We start from the raw sequence: 20,462 nt of genomic DNA on the forward strand, positions 1-20,462 counted from the left end.
AGATATTTAACCTTCGTGTTCTTTTAGGGCCTGAGAGATCCCAAGGCCTTTTCAATATTTTTAAAAAACAAGAAGACTGAAATATGCTGAATGTGTTTGACTTTTCCTCATCTCCTGACAACTGCTTATAAACAACATTTCAGTTTGATAATGTGCTTTAAATAGCTTCCATAAAAATGTTTTGTGTCTTAGAGACCTCTAAAAGCTATAAAACATGATGCAATGAATTTTTACATACTAACATTATCTGACTAGTGTACACTCAAAAACACCTCAGCTACTGTTTTGACTCATTTACTCATTACAAAGATGCAAATCTCCATGGGAATTTTTTATAATGGATACACATATTTTATAGGGTGGAAACTGTAATTATTATTATTTTATTTTTTTTTGTATTGTTTTTTAAATGGTCGTGAACACTTCTGTAGTACATTTCTGGCAGTTGCATTAAAATGATATGGGGAAAAAGTATAACATTGTCTAAAATAAACTTCTTTTTCTCATTATATTCTTAAAAAAAAAAAAAAAAAAAATTGACAGTAGGTCACATTGCTTAAAAGGATAGTTCCCCGAAAATAAAAATCATGTCATTAATTACTCACCCTCATGTCATTCCAAACCTGTAAGACCTTTGTTCATCATTGTAACACAAATTAAGATATTTTTTTAATGAAATCCAAATGCTTTCTGACCCTGACAGCAACTAAACTGACTACGGAAAGGTAGTAAGAACATCGTTAAAATAGTCCATGTAAAATCAGTGGTTCAACCATAATGTTATGAAGCTACGAGAATACTTTTTGTGCACAAAGAAAACAAAAATATAAATTTTATTCAACAATTGCTTCTCTTCCATGTCAGTCTTTGATGTATGTTCACAAAAAGTATTCTTGTAGCTTCATAACATTGTGGTTGAACATGATGTCTCATGGACTATTTTAATGATGTCCTTACTACCTTTCTGGGCCTTGAACGTGGTAGTTCCATTGCTGTCTATGCAGGGTCTGAAAGCTCTCAGATTTCAAAAAATATTTTAATTTGTGTTGAACGAAGGTCTTACAGCTTTGGAACAACATGAGGGTTGAGTAATTAATATGCTGTAAATGTATTTTCACAAGTGGTCTTAGACTTTTGAATCCACTGTACAAAGAAACCTGTATGATCCAGTGGTGTCAGATGTAGTATAAACAGTGCTGCAGGACTACATGTAAAGAATGAGAACACCCCACTGGTCTCCATCAAACACAGAGCACAGCTCCAGCTGTCAGGCACTGGGAATCTATTGTTCTCCCTTTGCTGATACATCCTGCCATGTGTGCGCGCATGGCTTTTGTCATTTACCTCCCTGGCTACGTGCTAAAGGATGTGCTGAACCTGCTCTGGTGGACGTAAGTACAACCAGATGTGACAGGCCAGTTAAATTAGACACCTTGGCTGGCTCTCTTCCTTCAGGGCATGTGAAGGTAAAGCAAATGAATCTTGAGCGTGTAGAGATAATCCAATGTCTGTCATATGAGTATGGCCAAGGAACAGTGATCTACTGCAAGGTATTCCTGCCGTACAGAGAGGTCATTCAGAGGACAGCGCAGAGATATGACTCTTATGTGATAAACATACATTTATAACATTTAGCTTGGTTAATGGACTTGATAGAAATGTCCATAAGCCAATCGCAGTAAGTAACTTTCTTTAAATTATTGGCAAATGGAAGTGTAGATCTGAAATCTTATTTTCGTGTGATGCTCTTCAATGCCCTTTTTGTTATTTCTGGGTCACTGCTAATGCACTAGCTTTCATAAATCGCCATGCAAGCATCAGAGGATACAAAAATAAACGTACATATTATGATATCAAGACTTGTCCTCTTTATCTATTTTGAGTCAATGACCTGCTGTATCCTCTGCAGAGTGGTTCATCTGACCAAGCTGAAATGTTTATGTTTGCAGTGGGCTCTGTGCCACCTCTCCTGATAAAAGGATGCTTTTTGAGAATCACAACTTTGAGTTGCTTGCCACTGAAATCTCACTGCCTTTTGTAATTACTTAGGGATCATTTTTAACAAATTCATTCATACAGTCATTTTAACGTACTTTGTTTTACTAGCCTATGTTACAAAAATGCTTGTATTTATGTGGTCCACAAATATGACTCAAATCCCTTCCTTAAAGTTGTAGGTTAAAAAAAGAAAGAAGTCTCTTATGCTCTCCAAGGCTGCATATATTTGATCAAAGATACAGTAAAAACAGTAATAATAGCTGTTTTATATTTGTAATGTATTCCTGTGATGACAAGGCTTTCATCATCATTACAGTCTTCAGTGTCACATGATCTTTTAGAAATCATTCTAATATTCTGATTTGGTGCTCTAGATATATTTTCTTATTATCAGTGTTGAAATCAATTGTTCAGTTGTATTTTTGTGGAAACCGTGCCACATTTTTTCAAGATTCTTTGATAAAAAGGATCAAAAGAACAGCACTTTTTTGAAATGGAAATATTTTTTTAACTCTTTTATATGTCATATAACGAATGTTTCGGGATGAGTCACATGCTGAACCTCTTGCAAGGTCCACTAATTAAAGACACCAGTATGATATTTTTCATGGAAATGGACTGTAAAATTGGTCTCAGAATTTCCAGTTTTTGCAATGGTTTCAAGATGTTACCTGTATTGTTAACTTAAAAGTTCAGAATCAGTCCGTCACAGTTTGTTAACCCAAGCAAGAGCCCCCCAAAAATACACATTAATGTAAACAGTCTTGCAGATTGTATTCATCTTTGTATATTTGAGCTGTGTACGAGTCTCAACGAGTCATCTATCACTAGAACTAAACATGTTGTTCTGTTCTGTGCTGTGTGGGCTCAAAGTCTGTGGCAGAAAACAGCTTCAAATCATATGGGTGTAGAGTTAAAATGATGCATTTATTTGCAAAAAAGAGAGATGTTTTTAATTGCACAAAAACAAAGGTTTTTATGAAATTGTTCTTCACCTCTTTATTGTTTTATGCTTTTCTATAAATGTTTTCAGATGGCCAGCTTTGATATTTTAAAATATCCTTTTGAATTTATTGACATAAATATAGGTATTGCAAAGTAATTGCTGACAAAAAAATCTCTTGGTGAGAAAAACGTTTTATAATCCTTTCCATTTTGTTTAAAACATACATTATTTTTGCATTTAAAAACCTTGTTTTTTCAGCTATATACATCATCATTTTGACACCATAAAAAGAATAAAATGCATTCAGAGCAATTATTCAAATATCATAAAATAAAGAAATCTAGCAAAGCGGGAAATTACACTGCTACGCTCCACTTGTATGACGCTCTCTATTTGGAGGAAAAGAACTCATCAGCCAGGCCATTAACGCTCAGGGCTGCCAAGCCACGAGGCACGGGTTGGCTGCTGTTTTTAAAAGCCCCCGTTTCTCCAGATGTAAACAGAGAATCTTCCCCAAACATTGCCTTTTTAAGACTTCTCGGTGAGAGCTAGGGGGCGACCTCTTCTGCCACTCGCTGAAGCTAATGAAGGACTCGCCGAACAATGGCTCACACTGACACAGTCTTGTCACGCTTCTCCACTTCACTCCTGTCTAATTTTAGTCTTTCCAGAGCATGGGTCTGGAGGAGACAGCCCCTCTAAACATTAGTCTTTTGCAGGCTCCTTTATGGACGAGGACGAAAAGGCGATCTAACCGTGATGGACATTTCACAGACAGACCTCAGCACCCCCTCGCTCTCTCTTTAGCCATATCCAATCTGCCTCTTTGACCTCCGTGGCTCAACATGGAAAATTCATCTGGCGGCAAGCACGGCCCAAGGTCATGGCTTTGTCTTGCTTTCCTTTATAATTGCTCTTATCTCTGCTCTCAGCAGATGTCTTGGTCCATTGATGCCGAGACGCGGTGTGAATGAATGTCTGGTTTTTGAAGGTCTGCTGCTTATATGTACATTCTCAGAATTAGAAAGGGGTCAGCATATGTAAGACAACACTGAGTTTTACATTACAATTAAATAAATACAAAAACAAACCTAAAGAATATCAAATCTGGCCATCTGAAGACCTCCACAGAAAAACGCTAATTGGCTAATAGATTAATCATTACCACACAGATTCCAGTTTATCCTTGTGGGTGTGTGATTTCATTAGCGAACTGTTTGTGTTGCCAGTGGTCAGTGTAATGATGATCTCCAGAGCCATGTTATATTATTAGATAACAGTTTTCCCTAGGCCTGTTACACACATAATGTCCATCATCCTGAAGATGGCCATTTCACTGCCGTTAATCTTTGTGTCATGAAAGGAAAAACATACAACGGCTTCATCTAAATATTTTTCAGATGTATAGAGAAGCCCAAGACTAGATGTCACACAGGAAAGTTGTCACAAGGGTTACGTCTCGGAAGGTTTTGAGGCAAAAGTCTAGCAGTGGTTGGTTTCAAACTATCTACTTCATAACTAGGATATTTATTTAAAAATAACACATGATTTCTGTCCTCCAAACTAAAATTAAAATATCAAAATAGTTTTAGTTCTAAAAGTGAGTTTTTATAGAAGAACCATTTTTGGTTCCCCAAAGAACTTTTCACTTAACAGTTTTTTTTCTTAATTTGAAGAACATTTCAATAATCTAAAGAACCTTTTTCCACTATAAAGAACCCTTTGCGCATTGAAAAGGTTCCATTGATGTTAAAAAGTTCTTAATGCGACCATGGATGCCATTAAGAAATTTGTATTTGGTAAACAAGTGAAAATAATAAACCCACACTGGGTCTTTTTTTCTGGGCAATAACCACTGAAGTGTTTTTACAGCCATGACTTTAGGATGTGTATAATAATCAATAGAGTAAAAAGTGTGACAACTTGCTCTGGCTTTTTGTACACTGTGATATAAAGTTACAATTTTGGCTTGATATTCTGATTTGTCCAAATTTATTGTGACGTTTTATCTGGTTACAGTTTGAACAGCCGCCAACAGAGAACGCCTTTGTGTGAAGACCCAGTTTTTGAGCCCAACTGCGATCCTTGAGGAAAATAAACAAACCTCTTTCTCTCTCTTTTTTTTACCCCCTCTCTAACTCTTTTCTAATTGTGACTTGTATATGATTCCCAGCATTCTGTAAGCAAATGCTTTCCCATATGGGGAAGAGCAGTGCTTTTGAGAGGAAGTTAATTATTTTAAATAACTGTGTCTGCGCAGAGCCCATGTGTTCCCAGGCAGGAATGGCAAGGAGCCCTCTGTTGTTAATGGTTTCCACATGGACTCTCAGAGAGGCCGGCCAAGACTCCAGCACGGGCAGAAATCTCCAAATTTAGAAGAAATATGAAAATTGTCAAACGTGCCTTCCTTAGGCTGAGACGGCGGGCCCGGCCCCCTAGCCTGAGCCCTCCCTCCCCGTCTCTTCTCATCCTCACACACCGCGGGTCACAGCTCGGGGTCACGGGGGCTCTTACACCAGCCAATCAGGCAGCTCGGGAGGCTTTCCCTGACGTGCCGCTCTAATAGTAAGCCGGCCCCTTGCCTCATATAAGGTAAAAGAAAAGTCTTTGCTCCCCAAGCCGGCCATGCTTCAAAAAGGAGCCTCGCACCAGGAACCCCCTTCAGACGGTGGAGAGCACAGCGTCCATGAGCGGGGACCCCCTCTCTGCATCTCTACCCATCCCGACACCAAACATCCAACCACCCTCCCACCCAACCAAATCGGCCAGGACCAGTGTGAACGATCCTTCTTCTTCAAAACACAGACTGCGGTAAGTCTATCTCAACCTACTATTATAAACATTCGACTCAGTTCGTGAAGGTAAATGTAGCAAATTAATTCGTTGGTTGGTCATTGCTCATGTTGCTCATGAGATACTGAGACATACCAGGCATGTCAAGCTGTCATTGAGAGCAGGGTGACACTGATCCAGCTGGCTAAAAACACTCTGCTGATACAGTGAGCGCTTCCCCTTCAGGTACTGACAGCAATAGGGTGCTAGGAAAGAATCACCAAATGTGGCTTTCCTGTAGGAGTGCACTTATGAATCAAAGCTCAATCAAAGTCCTCTGATTAAGACAAGGTGGAATTACTCATGAAAACCTAGTTTTATGTTTTCAAATGGTATTGATGAATCGCAGATGACTTGCATTGTGCTTGCGTGCTGCAGGCTGAGTGTGTGCTAGGGAGTGTAACAGGAGAGTTCACCTGGGGATAGTGGAGCGAAATGTGAATTGACCTCACAGAGCACAGTCTCGAAAGCTTCATTGGGGAATGTGATCCGGCTGCTGTTTAACTGGCCTTTGAACTTGACTTTGAACTTGAATTCTGTGAAATCAGATGATGAATCAGAAACTATAGTCAAAATGTCCCACAATTGTAGTTTTACTCAATTTCATGTGCGCTATTAAGAAATTATTGTTTACATTTTCAGAAAACCGACTTAAATCTACTACTTTCAACGTCTCACTAAGTTCTCAGACTACACCAACTTTCCACCATGTGCAGTATATCCTGTCAATAAGCACATTAGGAAGTTTACTAATATATCTCAGCAGCAGTGTCTAATGAAATTGTTAGAGCAAGAGAAATGAGGGGCAGACCTCCATCCCCCACACTCTCTCCTCCATTCCTCCCATCCTTTGTTTCTGGAAAGACCCTGTTGCAAATATCAGATGGGGGTAGCGGAGGAGGAGGAGAGCCAGCAGATGTGGCCAGCTGTTGTTAGGCTTGGGGTCAGCATTTAACTTTCCTAGTCCAGGGATGCCACTCTGGTGACCTACTGAAACACACTCTGAGTCTTTCACACGCACACGCACGCACACACACACACACACACACACATGCATTCCAACACTTTCGAGCTGAATCTTAGCATGCCCATATAAAGTAAAAGACATGTTAATCTACCGCTTGAACACATTGTAGAAGGACTGAAAGTTTGCACCAATAGCTTAAAAAAACAGTTATGGCCCATCTTGGTATAACTTTTAGATTTTTGATGACAGACTTTGAGCACACTCAATCTGGTTGCATTCAACATAAACAATTGATGTTTACAACTGTTGTGTGATTTCAAACCAATATCTCTATTAACCATCTATTAGCTTGTTTGTCTGTTTCAAATCTTTTAAAAAAATTTATTAAAAATGATTGTAACATTTATTTTATTTTTATATAAAATATATTTTTTAAATGTTCAAATAATTTTAAATATTATATTTTCTATATTATCATATTTAAATATTATATATATATATATATATATAGCCCAATATTGGAAAAAGTTCAAATGAGCACCAACAGTTCCTCATTAGCTGTGAAACATTTCCTTTGCATGCACATTTGTTTATCGTATTGTTGCCAGTGCCGCCCAAAATCCTGTAACTCTCAAAGTCTTATATTCCAATCTGAATTATACAGTAAGTCTTATTCTGGATGGATGAACATCACATGTGTGTTGATGGACAGATGCACAGATTAGATAGAGGGATGGAGGGAGTTATTGAGCTGGAGACAGTGAGGGAGGGAAAGGAAGTGCATTATTTATTTTCTGAGGAGTCAAAAGTCTGGCAGCCATCACAGCAGAGTGCTTTCACATGACCCTGTGGTGGCCTTGGTGCTTTGGCCTGTCCCCCGCATCACTTGCTCCCCTCCCCGAGCCCCTGGGGACCCCAGTTCCCAGGGTCACTTTCACATGAACAGTGGGAACAGGGAAAGAAGGGGGGTTAGGTGCTCACCAGGGACTACCCAAAGCCCGTGTCCACCCACTCATATGGGTACACACAGCCTCAGGCCCCCTAAAAACTCACATGGGACATTTAGGGACTATAGCACACCCCCCAGTTAAGCTCTGAGGTGCTGATAGAGAGCGCTGTCCTGTCTGTCTGGGAGTGTTTTTTTCCACATACACACCACTCCACATTCCAATTACTTGTGTTTAAGGAATGCTTTAGGGGTTTGTCAGTTCCTTTTTGGGCTGTAAAGGGCTCCTGCTGGGCCTTTGGCTTGTAAAAGGGGATGTTGGTTTTTATGATGTTTAGATGTACCTGAGAAATGTTAATGATCTCATATCTCTTCATCAAATGCAAATGTTTTCCCTTCCTTTTATCCATGTCAAATGAACGTATCACATTTGTTGAAGAAAGATGTGGCATGTGAGAATGGCATGTTTTAGCAGAGAAAGTCTGAAGGCATCAGGCATAAAATTGACCCAAGAAGTAACATGCAAACAAAAAACAATGCATAAATCAGCCTTTCTAGCTTTCTTCTTTTTGCCAGGCTAAATGCCACTACATAGCTATCATCTTTTCTCAGAACTAAATTTGAGAAATCTGGCCTTAATATTCTCTCATATATTTGTTATTTTATCAGGGAAAAAAAGCAAAACTGTGACAATAAAACTGGGTTAATTAGTTGTAAATTATCTTATTAAATATGGAGGGATCTAGATTTAACTGTTAGTTCAATCAATATAAATAATTGCATGTTTTTTAAATAGTCACATTATTAAAAAAAATCCCTCCATGACAAATATTTCTGTTTCTCCTTATTTATTTGAACAGTTATGTACATTAGGTTGTTTGTTACTTTTTTGCTGTTTAGTTTGTATATATTACATTGTTTTAATGTTGTGTTAGCTACCCCAAAAGTGATGAAATAGACTTTTAATTAATAATTATGGTGGTCATGTTGTCTCCATATTTTTCACAGAAACAGCTGCAAGTTTTTACCATATCTTTTTCACAGTGTATGTTTACTGAAATCATTTCTGATCACAGCAGTGAAGCGTAAAAAGGGGTTGTAATGGCAAGTTTCATAGTACAAGTGCTGAGCAGAAGATCACAAGCAAACAAACAACCCCCATAGTATTGTTCTAATTACACTACATCTCATTCTCAGTAAACAACAATGCATCCTCATGAATTACATATGTTTCCCGAAAGAATCTAAAGGTAGATAACGGCTATTAATTTGTGTTCTATTGGAATGGATGAATGTTTGCATTTGTAGTTCATGCATAAACCTGATCTTCAGAAGAGAGATTAGCTTCAAGAGCTAGACAGAGCAGAGAGACGTAACAGGCGGGGTGCCCTCCCTCCCCTCCTTCACGTTTCCTGTCGTGATGATTTAAGGAGATGGGGAGAAATGAGAGGGAACCTTAAAAGGCAATGTTTAGGCATGCTCGCGCGCTCCATTATCAAGCCAGAGTCTGTGTCTGTGTAAACACAGCATCTGCCTCATCTGTGGAGGTGAGCGTTTTGGCACTAGTCTGGCCTGTCACTGTAATAACTCTCTCTTTCACTCCTTCACCATATCCCTCTCTCTCTCCTGATCACATTCACACATTTACACAGATCAAATGCCATTTCCATTCACTGCTGTAGTGTCTCATGAGAAGTGTACTACTAAGTATAGTATAGCTTTGAATTTTTTTATGTATTTAGTCATATTTTATTTTTTGTCTTTTAATTATGAATAGTTCTTCAGTTTTTTTGAAGTTTCAGATTATTGTCTTATGTTCATTTCATTTTATATTCACTTTTATTTTAGTTACAAATTCTTCTGTAGCTGCCAAGATATTTGTCTCTATCTTTCTTCAGAGTAAATGCCACCAGATGTCTAACATCTTTTCTTAGAACTTACTGTAAAATAATATTAAAAATTATTTTTTTCATGTTTCATGTTTAATCAGTGCAGGTTCAAAAATGTATATTATACACAGACTAAAAATAATGTTAATAATAACTAAAATAATGTTAAAGATGTGTACACTATTAGTAAGTGACTTTCAAACTCTCGCCACATTCTCTGTTTTTTATTTTGTCTCTGGAATGGTTTGTTTTTTTGAACTATTGCAAAAAACAGCTGTCGTGCTGTGAAGTGTGTAAAGCTGGTAACACTTAGGCAATCTTTAGATCAGGACTGTAGACTTCCTCCTAAATGGCCAGACTATGTGTGTGTGTGTCAGCGTTTGTAGAAACTGAAGGCCATCTGGTGTGATTGGAGGTGTGTGAGGTTCACCTCAGCATACAGCCAAACCGCCAGAACTGCCTCATACAACACAACATGCCAAGAAATCTGAGACATTCTTTGTATGTCATGCTCGAAATAACCATTAACATACTTCGGGGGATTTTGAAAAAGTATCTTTACAAAAAAATAGGACATGGGATAACCATTATTTCACATATCCAGTCTATTCCCATTGTGAGACAAACTTAACTCGTGCCTCCCAAGTAGGACAGAGCCTGGGAACTTGGGTTTAACCAACAGGATGTGATGTTTGTTATTGGGGCTCACTTATTAGGCAGTAGTTCAGAATGAGTTTCTCCACAAGCATAGAGCCTGGGAGCAGGATGTGTTTGTTGAGTTTTCCCTCACATGGAATAATAACTGAGACATCCGGCTCCAAAATATCTCAGAAGGATATTCACAACTGTCAAATACGAGACCCAAGGCCTCGGCTACACATACTCAGGCAGATATCCCTCGAAGTCGTGGTTGCCACTAAGTTTTCTGGCTTCTTCTACACCTTCAGCTCTCTTTTGCCTTTTACGTCAGGCTCCTGCCGGCTGTGACTAGAAAAGGGAATGTATGCAGGCAGTGCGGCGGAGAGCGACCGGGGGAGGGGAGGGCACACAGAGCAGTGACAAACTATCTGCTTCCACAATCACTGGCCGTAAGAGGCTGAACGAGTGAATGTTTATCAAAAGCGCAGCTACATTTTCCATTATCCCAAAATAAAATCCCTTCAGAATTCCTTATATGGGCTGAGGGAGATTCCAGAAGGGGGATACGAGACAACCTAAAGCTCTCACTTGTTGGAAAAGTCTCAGAAAAAGACTTAGGAATTTTCATGTTGTTTCTCCACTTTTCCCCCATTTTTTTGGAAGAGCCTTTCTGCTTTGTAGTCAATTTGATACTCTACAAATTCAATTAAGCGGGATTTGTTGGGATTCTTAGCCTCCTTATCAAAGGCTGAGGCATTCTGAAACCTTATGAGGATAATTGTTGATAAAGTCTTTTCACACAAAGTCAACTGAGAAATGTGTGGAAAATCACTGATATTTGTAGCTCTTGGCTGAGCTATTCCATAGAGTTGTTGCACATGACACTGGAATGGTCAAATTAGCAGTATGATGACAATATCCTGGAATTTCTGTTTATGATAAATCACTTCATCTCTCATTACAGAGTCTGCAGGGGGGGAAACACAACATGGACAGTTGACACAACATGCTTCAGGTGAGAACATACTGTATTCCTTTCCATATCCTTGAGATTTTTTTTTACATTATGGAAGCCCGTTTCCACTTTCCGTGTCTGTATAAAAATAATAACAAAGGTAATTGCAACTTTTTTATCTCACAATGTAATTTTAAATCTTGCAGTTGCAACTTTATATTTTACAATGTGATTTTATATCGCAAATAGTACATTTTATATCTTGTAATTTTGACAATATCTCACAATTTGACATTAAATCTTGCAATTGTGACTCTATATGTAAATTTTATATCTCATAATTGTGACTATATCTCACATTTTGACTTTAAATCTTGCACTTGTGACAGTGTGACTTTATTTCTTAAATCTAGATTGTATAACTTGTAATTGTGACAGTATCTCATATTTGTGACTATATTTCAACATTTGACTTTAAATCTCTCAGTTGTGACTATATCTCAGAATGTACATTTTTATATCTTATGTCTATGTCACAATTTGACTTGCAGTTTATTATCTCTGAATGTAAATTTTATATGGTTACACTTTATCTTGATAGTCCACTTTAGACTTTCTACTAACTATAAGTAACTTTGTAACTACATGTCAACTAATTCTCATTAATTTGCAACTACATGTATACTAACTCTCAGAGTAGACTGTTTAGGGTCTTGGGGTTAGTAGAATATGTTGGCATATACTTGCAAAGTTTCTCATAGTCAGTATATTGTATTTTGTGGACCCATCAAAACAAAGTGTTAGAAGATATTAAGCAGACAGTCTACTAATACTCTAATGACTGCTAGTTGACATGTAGTTGCAAAGTTACTTACTGTTAGTAGAATGTCTAAAGTGGACTAAAGTGGAAATAAAGTGTTACCTTTTATATTTCAATATTTTGCATCTCATAATTGTGACAATATCTGAATTTTTTGGACCTTATCTGTCACACTTTTACTTTACATCTCACACAGTTGTGACTTTATATCTCAAAAATGTAATTGTATTACTTGTAATTGTGACATTATCTCATAATTGACTTTTACATCTTGCGATTGTGACTTTATATCTCAGAATGTCAATTTTAGATCTCATAATTGGGACTATATCTCACATTTGGAACATTATGTCTCACAATTTGACTTGTACTTGTGACTGACAATGTGACTTTATATCTCAAAATGTAAATCTTGTAATTGTGACAGTATCTCCTATTTGTGATTTTATATCTCAACATTTGACTTTAAATAATTCTGACTTTATATCTCAGAATGTAAAATTTAGATTTCATAATTATCTCTACTAAATATTTCTACATCTTGCAGTAGTGATTATAACTGACAGTATGACTTTATAATCTCAGAATTTAAGTTATTTTATATCTCATAAATGTAACTATATCTCACAATTATAATATTTTGTTACTTTATATCTCACAGCTGTGACTTAATAGTTCACAATTTGACTTGAAATCTCTTAATTGTGACTACATCTCACAGTGGTGACTTCATATATCGCAATGTGACTATTTCTTATTTTCGTAACTTCACCTCACAATTAACCTGAAACGGAAACAGGCTTCTATATAATATACTTAAAAGGAAGACTAAGTGGAAGTTTTTCCTTTGTTGTACTCAGAAATAGGTCACCGTGCTTTATTTCAGTCTATAAACAGCAACAAAGTGGAGCCAGACGTGCTTGTCAACCGAGCCCTTGAGTGCTTCTCCAAAGGATTTTACTGTAAACTGTGAACAGTACCTTGTGGATAAGCTGCATATCTGTCTGTTAATGCCTGCTGCCCTCATCTCTCTCCATTAACCACAGCCCTGCTGGAAAAGCCATTAGAGAGCTGTGTCAGAGTGAGCGAATGATCCTGCATAATCACACCCGCTTCCTGGATGGAGAAGTGAAAACGATCCACAAAATATATAGAAGGAGTGCAAAGAGTTGCCTGTCTGTGAGAATGAGCTCAGCTCTAGCCTCTAGGTGCTATACAGTAGAATTTTGTGGTTTCCACACACCACAGCATCAGACGGCAGCACATTCAGAGAGCTGACGGCACTGAAGCGAGGATTTTCTCCTATGCAGATGCCAGTGTGGTGTTATCACATGATTGGGAAGGGCTCAGACTCTTTTAAACATATTTGAACCATGTCATCAGCTACTTAGAGAAGATGGGCTGGATTCTAACAGGTTTATGAATCTTGCTTCTTAAAGTATGTGTCAAGTCAGCCTGTTTAACCACCTCTGTTCGGTTGGGATTTTATAGGACGAGAAAGGACGTCCCCTTGAACCCGGCTTCCCTGCGGACTGGTCTGATTGAGACAGAGGATGTGGTTGTGTATAAAGGGGCGTGGCCTCGCATTCTGCAGTACACTGACTCAGGGGTACTACGGCAGACGGCTGCATTGATGTTGCCTTTGAACTTGAGTACAGATGTCCACTGTAGGAATAAACATCCTGTTCTGTAACCACCGATCTAGCAGAGCCAGCCTGTGCCGTATACCGCTGGGGTAAGAAAAGTGCTGGAAGTCAGAGCGAGTGTGCAGTTGTTTGTTCAGTGGATTGGAGTCCCGCAGCTCCAAGGTTTTTCTTGGGTGACGGCCACTTTCAGAGGCAAGAGCTCATGCTAAATATCCCGCTGTCAGGCTGGCAAGCTTATTTGTGTCTGAATCACTACATAAAGGCTTTCTGTTATCCTGGGTGGCATATTCCAAAGCATAGGATCAAGACTGGAATAGGAAGGAAAAGCTGAGAGGTTTGTAGGGAGATCAGGGCATGTAGGTCAAAGCCATTTCCTGTACACCCACAACACTTCCCCCACAAAACATCCATCAACTTGGGCCAAACAAATCCATCCGTCATATTCCTTTTTATTAATTTTCATGTTTTTATCTCAAATAAAATACTAAATACATACCATCTATCCATGTGTAATTGAATATTCATCTTCTGCCCCTGATCTTTAGGTTGAATAGCTGCAGGTCAGACCGGCTGGCTGGGTGACAAACTGAGGAATTCATCCAAACCTCTGGTTCTTTAATATGAGACTGAGTCACCTCCCATGTAATCAACAGGACGTAGGAGGTCATAGTCCATGTTGATCAAAGACGGTAAGATGGAAAACACAAAAGGAGTCCTGCATGATTCATTCGCCCTACAGTCCTCAGGCCCAAGGTGCAGTGCTGCATCTCTGGTCAATTGGGAGTCTGAGATGAAGCACTGTAGCTCGGGAGGAAGGGCACTGCCTGCTAATACTCTGAACGCAAGATACCTTGATTTTTCATTGCAAATCTGAGATTTCTATTGAATAAAATGCTCGCTTATATTTAGTAGTAGCCTAGCTATTGTTGTTTAACATTAGCTTTATTTGGTTGGCCAGGTCTTGGTAATTAAATGTGCTTCCATTGTTGCCAGTCTTCCATCACAATGCATTGCATCATTTCCCCATCCCCGGGGTCCAGTTTTCCCAGGAATCCCTTGGGCAATCATAAGGGGGATTCCTGGAAATACTGTTCTTGGGGGTGGGGCTGGACAACTTATCAAATGATATTTTAGCTGTACCACATGTATTACTATGATCACTGCTTATACTCCATTTTAACATATCAAAAATGTAACATGTATATGCCACTCCAAAGTTTAAGGTTTATTTAGCATTTCTTATGCTCACCAAGGCTACATTTAGTGATATTATTAAAATGTAAAATAACTCTTCTTTATTCTAATATATTTTAACATGACATGTAATTTATTTATGTGATGGCAAAGCTGAATTTTCAGCAGCCATTACTTCAATCTTGATCACATGATCTGTCAGAAATCATTCTAGTATGCTAATTTGGTGCTCAAGAAACATTTATTAGTATTATCGTGCTGCTTCCTTTTTGAAACTGTGATGTTTTTCAGGATTTTTGATCATTACAAAGTTCAAAAGAACAGCATTTATTTGAAACAGAAATCTTTTGTAACATTATAAATATCCTTACTGTCTTTTTTGATCAATTTAATGTGTCTTTGCTGAGATTATATTTTTAAAGACAACAATATTATGTATTACATTTTGAATACTCTACAGATTTAAACAATAGTTTTAAATTCATAATTTAAGATCATCATAAATACATGAACTAATGTTGACCTCCTTTACAATGTTTCAATAAAATTATTGTTTATTCATCTTAAGTGTTGTCACTGACGTTTTTAAATATATCCCTATTTAAATAATTGTTTATACTGCTTTGCAAGTTGCATTTATCAAATGACATGAAAAACAGCGCCACCTATTAGTGAAAATGTACAGCACATCAAACACAATGTCCACAGGGGGGCGTAGTTCACATTGTAAGGCGTTTCAAAAGGAAACTGCAGCCCACACGTGGTGGCTCAGATTACAGGAATTTCCTGAAGTGTGACTGGAGCTATATACTTTTTTTTAATTTTTTCCTATACAATACAGATATCAAAGCAGTCCTACTATAAGACATTCACATTGTATATATAAGACATTCACATTCACATTCACACTATAAGACATTCACATTCACATTGTAAGGCGTTTCAAAAGGAAACTGCAGCCCACACGTGGTGGCTCAGATTACAGGAATTTCCTGAAGTGTGACTGGAGCTATATACTTTTTTTTTTTTTTTCCTATACAATACAGATATCAAAGCAGTCCTACTATAAGACCATGTATGGTAACCCATCTATTTGTGTAACTTCAAATGTGATCAAGAAAGACAATAGCCTAATCGAAGAGACCATTCATTAAATAATGTATTTTTGATATTGTTTCATAATCCTGCTGTACACACAGATTTGAGCGAGCGCCTGTATACAGAAGCTCCGGCACCTATGTGCAGTGAGTCATTCAGGATTAAGTGGGTGGTAGATGCTCATACATTATGTGAGATTTCTTATAGGCCTACTGTTCACCAATGTGGGAGAAAAAGATCCACACATCTGGCCCTCTGACAATTATATATATTTGAATAATAGTAAACAAGAAACTGTAAAGCAATTGCAGTTCAAAACTACTCTCACTCTTATCAATCTTACTCTCATCAAGGTCTCCTGAAAGACATCCGTTGCATAAATGTTGATATGGTTTGCTTACATGCGAGGAGGGGGAAGGGAAAAGCACGAGGATCTGTGCTGAGTTGCACCATGTCACGTTCAGCCCAACAGCTGCCTGGTGGAATCCAGCTCTGTTGATTCTGAGCCTCTGAATCCACATTGGCAGAGACGCTGATACAAAGACAGCTGTGTGTGCTTCAGACGACAAGATGGTAAATAAGTGACAGCATAAAACTATGTAGCTTCAAGGCTGAATCAAACTTTTCTGTGTTTTTCTACATCTGTGTTATTTTAGGTTCCAGCACATCTGCGTAAAGCGTAGCTACATAACCAGAAACAACAATAGATAGGCCTGAGGTCAAGAAACTTTGCCATAGCAAAATATTTTATTCATATGATTTTATTCTTATTCTTATTATGTGTAGTGCCTTTTATGTTGTTTCTTTTTGGCCCAATATAGTGAACTGGCTGGGCATATTTGCTATTAATTTAACAATTTAATACATATACAATGATTTTGGGCAGTGCTATTTTAGTATACATGAATTTAAACTAAATTAAAATGAGATGTTACTTTGGAAACTAGCTAAAATGTAACTTTTATATATATATATATATATATATATATATAATTTTATTACACCATTCTGAAGTGTATCCACATTTAAGTGTATCTAAAATATGTAATAAAAAATGTTTATGAGAAAAGGAGAAAATATTGCTTTTTAAAAAATATGTTATACATATATGAAATACATATATGATATTTTTGTATGTTTCAATGTCATTTGGTTTATTTTTATTTCTTTATTTCATTCATTTAGAAGAAAAACAGTGTTAGGAATTTAGGAATTATGTATATACAATACGCGTATTGTTCTTTATGTGTGTTATTTGTGGTTTGGTTTGCAATATGTCTATTTACAACTGTAAAAATGACCCGTAAACATGCTTCTCAGGTCTTTTGTTTGTGGACTGCAGTTTAGCAATAAAAGTCTGAGTCATGATTCTCTGTTCAAACGACATGAAAATCTCAATAGACTAGTACACCTGTCTAGGAGCATTAAAGAAATAATAAAAAAGCTGTTTTAGAATTGGTTATTGTGATCAGCAAATCTAGGTAGCTGAGTGCAGTAACATGTTTAGACATGAGTTAGATGGAATGCTTGAATTTAATCAAAATCTAACATTTCATCAGGTTTTGGACAGATTTTGAAGGTGGAGTTTAGTTACTTTTATATGACCTGTTGTTGTATAAAACACATTGAAATGTGCTTAAATAAAGTTGACTGTAAATGCTAGTACAAAACTCTGACCTACATGTAACACAAAACTCTCCATTCTGGCTCAGACTTGCACATATGACGCAGAGGAAGAGATCTACAGGGTGGAGGGACTTGCATGGCTGGTAATGCCGTGGAAATGACACACACATAGCTGATTAATCTGAGCATGGCACACCTGGCATGCCAAGGTGTGTTCTTCCTCTTCCCTCCATTTTTCTCATTCAAATGCCAATGTTCCCAAGGCCAAACGTCTTTAGCCATCTGCTTAACCAAGACCACACACTGCCATTCCATTTGGAGTGAGAATTCCCGTGATTTGCCACACTGTCCACCATGTGCTGGGTAAGACAAGCAGTATTGAGTGCTCTGTGTGTGTTTGTAGTGACACATTACAGAAAAAAACACTGTTAGGTTAAGAGGCAATTAATCAGCAACCAAGGGCAAACAAATGTACATTCTGAACATGTTTTTCAAACATATTATGGTTGTTTAATTTAAAATGTGAAAAAAATGTGAAAAAAAAAACTTGTCTGGTTTTCTTAGTGTTAGTGAAACATTGTTTTAATGAAAGCATAATGTCCCTACAAAGACTTTCAACTTAATTTAACAACTCAATATTCTAGAAACATTAAAATATGTCTAGTTTCCATCACTTTAATAAAACGTTGTTTTATGGTTAGCATACTGTTCCTGCAACAGTCTTTCACTTTAATTACATTAACAACTCAACATTCTAGGAATGCCAATTTGCAACATTTCAAGAATGTAAAACTGTAAAATTTTCGGAATGTTATTAGAACGTTATTTTACGGTTAGCATAGTATTCCTGCATCAGTCTTTCAACTTAATGTTAACTCAACAACTAGGAACTAAGAAAATTCCAGTTTCCATATTACTAAGTCAATGTTATGTATCCATCTTATTTTTCAACATGGAAGTAAGCCGTTTTCTGTGAATGTGCAACACTTCCGGTTCGTTAGCCGTTGTAGGGAAATAAGGAGAAGAATAACATAGTACAGTAAACGGTAAAACTGTTTGCACTACAAACCATTGTGTTCATAATTAAGATAATACATTAAATAATATGGTAAGACATCAGTTTGCAATATCAAGCAGCAAAACAAGCTGTTTTGTACAGCTACAAATAGCTAGAAGCTAATGAACCCGGACACATTCAATTTAAAAATGGTCACATCCGCTCTTACGGGAAAAATAAGGCGGAGAGGTTAGTATGTATCTAAGCATACTGAATTTTCATTTTTAGAAATGTCGATCTGTAACATTCCAAAACTTACAAAAGTCCCAGGAAGCCATACTTCAGAGAATGACATCAACTCTACTTTGTGAACACAAATGGGTCCATTTTTTGCAACAATATACATCTCACCCACTCAAAAGACATTTGATAACCTGTCAAATGTCTTCTGAGTGCTTTACAAGCTGTGTTGTTTAACTGGTTTCACCATTTTAGTTGATTTTACAACAACGTCTCAATAGTAGGCCTGACTCTCACGCTAGTTACAGTGGATATTCTGGAATTTAAATAGCATGTCGTTATGAAAATTGCACAGATTAACCACAAAGTCATGAAAAGTGAACTAAAATTTACTTGACAGTCTGGTCCATTCTTAAGGTCATTAAGCAAGTCTAGGGACTATCATGGGCCTTTCATTTTATGTATGAGGAGTGGCTAATCCTTTAGCATGAATAATTCACACTCACTCACTCCTTCATTCAGCATTGTTCTCTGATGGATTCTGCGCTAGGGTTAATGCAGTTAAAACACTGTAGCTGTCTGCGTGTTAAGTGTGCATTGCGAAACGTCAAAGCAAATACCAGTTTAAGATAGGGTGTGTCAGAAATCTGTGAGACTGTGGATGACACCACATGCTGGGGGCATTTCCAGAGCTCTGGCGTGTTGGGTGTGTCTGAACTTGTAAAGGTGCCTTGTACTTTTCATTACAGTTTCATGAGACGCACTAATTAAGTATTTGGACTCCGTATTCCTTATTTCGTTATGAACATTGCCATTTTGTCTGCCACAACGGCACCTACCTGTTTAATTTTTGTATGAATTAACTAAATAACTGTATAGCCTAAAGTTAAAGAAGGGTATTACAGTTTGCTCTGGTGATTTGAATTCTTCCTTTTCCTGCAGCACGTGTCTTTCCAGTAATTACACATACACGGTGAGCGCAGGGGGACCTGCAATACAATCCCCTCAGTCGGATAGCTCTATGTTACAACACATTGATATTATTTCAAATGGATTGGCTTTCATTTACCCCTCGTAGTAAGCATACAATTACTGAACCCAGCCCACCAGCTGGCGCTCAAACAACAGGAAGAAACGTGATCTTTTCCTGAAGCAGCCTGTGTGTCACAGACTGTAAAAAAAAAAAAAAAAAAAACAGGCCACAAAGGCTCATCGCAGTGTCTGATTAATGCCACAAGGAGGCGCGTGTGTTTGACTAGGGAGGAGCTAGCATATATGTCACGTCGTTGACTAAGGCATTTACGGGATAAACATATATATATATATATATATATTCATTCTGAGCTGTCGCAGTTGGGTGTATGAGCCAAAGTTATAAATATATGGTGTCAGAATAATTAAAGTTTTGCGTTATTGTGCCCCTCGTGAAAATATAAATAATGACTTTTTAAAGAAATGTTTATTAACAAATCAACAACAACAACAAAAAAATCCAGAATAAACAAAAATGGATCTTGTATTGATTTATTGTGTGTCATTCTTGGTCACTAAAAAAGCAGGAGTGTTTATTATTAGGGTGTGCTCTCATTAATGTGCAGATGCCCTACAGGAGGCGTGTGTCATGCTGGACTGACCACTCCCAGTTCATCCAGTAGTTCTCAGAGAGATT

General features: G+C 37.5%; 1 long non-coding RNA gene across 1 annotated transcript; it reads left to right on the plus strand.

Annotated features, from left to right (window-relative positions):
- Positions 1-5,553: 5,553 nt before the first annotated feature.
- LOC131552983 (uncharacterized) lies at positions 5,554-18,741 on the plus strand. Its single transcript, XR_009274091.1, has 4 exons — positions 5,554-5,755; positions 11,182-11,232; positions 14,184-14,327; positions 16,284-18,741. It is a non-coding gene; the product is annotated as an uncharacterized LOC131552983 (long non-coding RNA).
- The last annotated feature ends 1,721 nt before the right edge of the window (positions 18,742-20,462 follow it).

This window comes from Onychostoma macrolepis, chromosome 14 (genome assembly GCF_012432095.1).
Source record: "Onychostoma macrolepis isolate SWU-2019 chromosome 14, ASM1243209v1, whole genome shotgun sequence".
NCBI lineage: Eukaryota > Metazoa > Chordata > Actinopteri > Cypriniformes > Cyprinidae > Onychostoma > Onychostoma macrolepis.